Here is a 4,150-nt window from a genome sequence, read left to right as displayed (position 1 = left end):
ACTTGTGACCACGCTGTGTATATATATATATATATATATATAGGTAATCAATGATTCAGTCAGCTCAGTATCAGAAAAGTTATTCATTGTTAGACGTAAGAGCTTTTACGTCTATTCTGCTACTCAGTTGTTTGGTGAGTTAATATTGTTACCTATCTGCTTGTTTGATAATTTCTAGTAAAAAATATTTCCGAGAAACTTCAGCGATACAAATCCCTTCTTAATTAAAAGCAGTTTATTCTTTCTCGATACAACTTTGTAATACACTTAACAACTTTTATAACACAAACTATAAATCACAGTGATTCACACACTTTACTTACGGTGCCTACTGTTCGCTTGACTTAATTATCTCTATCTTCAATCTATCTGCATATCTATCTATCACTGGCTTATATACTAAAAAAAGAGGGCGTTTAGCAAACACTGGGACATTTGCGAGGTTCCCAGATAAGTAACGATCCTTCTAGAAACTCCAGCGCGCATGCTCTCATCGTCGCGTGACTTCCGCTGTCGTAACAATATGTTGTTTATTGATCTAAATTAGGCGTACATACCGTTAGTCTCGGAATTTAAGAGTTCATTTAGAAAAGTTTATTTATGAAATTAGGCCTACAAGTGAACATGACTACAGCAAATGGTTGTCTTATATACATTACGAACCGTGGTGTCTGTCCGAGCCTTTGTTTGTCTCCTGTTTGAAAAGCTGCGCACGCAGGCAAATTTCAACATTCTCTTTCGAAATAACGTTAGAACAGGCATGAATAATGTTGATACCAAATTTTATTTTACACTAAATTGTCAGGAATTAATTCCACTATTATTCACATTTCAAAATGTGATGTAACTTAATTAAAGAATAAAAACGTAGATTTACTGTATGTTATTGTTGAGCGGCTTTTAGCATTGCTCAACAATTACTTTTTTCGGTGAGCGGTATAAGTAGCTCGGAGCTTTTGGCTCTGAGTGAAACCAAGAGTGCAACACAATTACCCTTTTTTAAAATCCATGAAATAACTTAAATTGATAGATTAACTTCAACTTTTCCCTTCACTCAGGACGGGTACTTTCGCTTGTACATATATAATTTGAAAACGACAATTACAAACTCTCACAGTATAGGAATATACAAAGACCGACGAAGCAATATTGTCACCCAGTGTCGCCACCCAGTGGCACTATTAGAAACTATTATTAATGTTCACTGATTTCCGTTAGAATAATTGGGTAAGAACCGCAGAATAAATGGAAGCACATCAGAAAATGTTTTATGGGGCAAAATCTGCGTTATCTTAATTATCTTGACATGGTTTAAAGCAATAAAAGATACTGGACACAAGTTAAGTACAGTGAACAGTCTGTCCTAGCGTTCATTTAAGGCAGCCACTTGCCGCGCTGCTTTTTAAAAGCTGCGCACCCAAGCAAAGCTCAATATTCACTTTTGAAATAACAGAAGAACAGGTATGAATAACATTGATACCGAATTTTATTTCACAAACAGGATATTCTACACAAGTTGTTAAGAATTAACCACACTATCATTCACATTTCAAAATGTGACGTAACTTAAAGAATAAAAATATAGATATACCGTATGTCATTGTTGGCTCTTAGCATGACTGAAATGCTCAACAATTACTTTTCGCGGTGGGCGGTATGAATAACTCGGAGCTTTGGCTCTGAATGAAACCAAGAGTGCAACACAATTAACTTTTTTACATCTGTATACAGTTCTGTATGTAGTTTAATGAAACCTTAAATACCAGGAAGATTAAAATAGTTTTAACAGTGAGATACTCGATGACTAACCTTAATGTTTTACACCTTGATATATTTCCATTTTTAATATAAGCATGAGATTTCATGGTTTTATCATATATTATACCTCAGTGAAATATTATATTTCTGTCAAAGATTAAATGTTCTAACTTTTTCAATTGGGGTCTTTTTGTATAATTCTATGTATGCTTTATATTTTATTGTATGATAGAATAAACTCTGGAAATAAAAACCATTTGTTATCATTACTTCAGACGGCAGATTGTAAGAGAATGAATAACCCAATACTGTGGACCATGGCAGGAGTTCTCTGTTTTAATTCCACAAACCTACTGATTAATTTATTATAAGCTTCCGAACAGAGCAAGCTACCTGCTTAAAGTGAAACTAAAATTTAACCTGGGGGACTATAGCTAATCAAATAAACTTCTTTTACTTTCTTATTTATAAAGATTTATTTATTATTTTGGTATTCCACCTCCCTCTTTTGGGGCCAATCTTTACTGTATAAAGAGATGATTTAAATTGATAGATGAACTTAAACTTTTCCGTCACTGGGGACGGGTACTTTTTGTTGAATAAATAAATAAATAAGTATACATTATCGTTATTTGGACAGGGTTGTTTGTTTAAGAGCAAAGCTACATTGGGCTATCTTCTTTGTCCATCACGAGGAATCAACCCCTGCATTTTGGTGTTATAAAACAATCTGTAAACTTATTGCTGTCCCACTGGAGGACTGTTTCACAAAATAATCCAAAAGAATACGCCGAATGATAAAAAAATTTACAACAACAACGTAGCTTTCAATCATATGATGTATCTACGATACTATAGATAGGCAGCTAACAAGGTCATAACGTAGTGACTCAATGCATGGTCGAAATAGCCAATAAAACTGTCATAATTATTTCAAGCCGTCATATTTCTAAGCATATTATATTATATCTATTTTATATTTCGACAATGTGTTGAGTCAGTACATTACGACCCTGTTGGCTACCATTTAAAATGTAGTTGGGTGTTCGACATTGTTTGAATCCTGATGCCCTGATGGCTTGCTATGAGGGTAGGTTATAGAGATTGTTGACTGATTCGTGCGTATGTTATAGTTGCCGATTGATTGTTGAGATTTTTACTTGATCAGTTAATCAGTTTTATATATTTTGAGTTAGTATTTCAAAGATATGGGAGAAGTTAGCAAGTGCGAGACTGTTTAACGGTACTTGTGAAATATTAGCTCTATGCGGAACATGAAAAGCTTGATGTTTAATAAATACAACACTTTTGAGTTCATTAATTGGACTCATCTCTGCATTACGTTTTATCAAATAATTTAGTTATTGTTAATCAAAAGCTACAGATAGGACTCTTTGTGCTCTGAAAATGAGAAAAACAGAAAACTGAAAGATCCAAAAGAAAGAGATAAAAAAATTAGAATACGTAATAAGTTAAAAGAAAACGTAGAAGAAAGGCACAAATATTAAAAATAGAAACAGAAAGACGAAAGGAAATCTATAAGAAAGACAAGAATTGAAAGAAGATCAAGAAACAAGACACAGAAAATAAGAACAAATGGATATAAAGTTTAAAATGAAATAATTGTTTGTTTGTTTGTAGGTAAGCAAAAAGCAAATACCACCAAGGATGAAGCCAATATTGGATTTCCTTGATCATATACCTGAAAATAACTTTCCTCAGTGACAAGACAGCAACTGATGATAAACAAAAGAGGTCATTCCATCTTTCTACTGGCAAAAATATTGATGACTGGTTATTTTAGAAACAACATTGAATGAGAAAATCTTGTTTTATCAATCATGCATTTAAGTAATGTGTTAATTATCGTAATGTCTTCATTTTTGGATATTAATCGTTAATAGTTATACTTTTATTAATTATGGACCTTTAAGTTTAATGGACCATTTATATAATAGGATTGTTCGAGAGATTTCAAAATTATGCCATTCATTATGTATGCTTAAATCATTGTTGTGGCTTCGCCATTATTTAGAATCCAATACCGCGAAACCATATGTTGCGGGGCTTTCAAAAAGTACTGTAATTTATAAACATGGTAAAAGCTGAGATCACAAAATGAATTTTTAGTGCAATGTAAGTACATTATAACAACGACTATTTAATGATGCATTAGTAAAAAGGTTTAATAAAAGGTGAGTCCTAAAGGACAGCAATATAGCTAAACTCGTTGCGTTGTACATAATATAAACGTCTGAAATGTTGTAATGAATCTGGGAACATCTAATGTAACCAGATATGAAACTTTCCAACACGAAAGTTTTCATGTAGCAATTTAATTTGAGAAAAGGGCTCAAATTAAATTAGTCTAATTAAAATGCAATCTGTCTGA

Source organism: Limulus polyphemus, unplaced genomic scaffold, assembly GCF_000517525.1.
Source record: "Limulus polyphemus unplaced genomic scaffold, Limulus_polyphemus-2.1.2 Scaffold1181, whole genome shotgun sequence".
NCBI classification, from domain to species: domain Eukaryota; kingdom Metazoa; phylum Arthropoda; class Merostomata; order Xiphosura; family Limulidae; genus Limulus; species Limulus polyphemus.
This window is presented reverse-complemented; position numbering follows the sequence as displayed.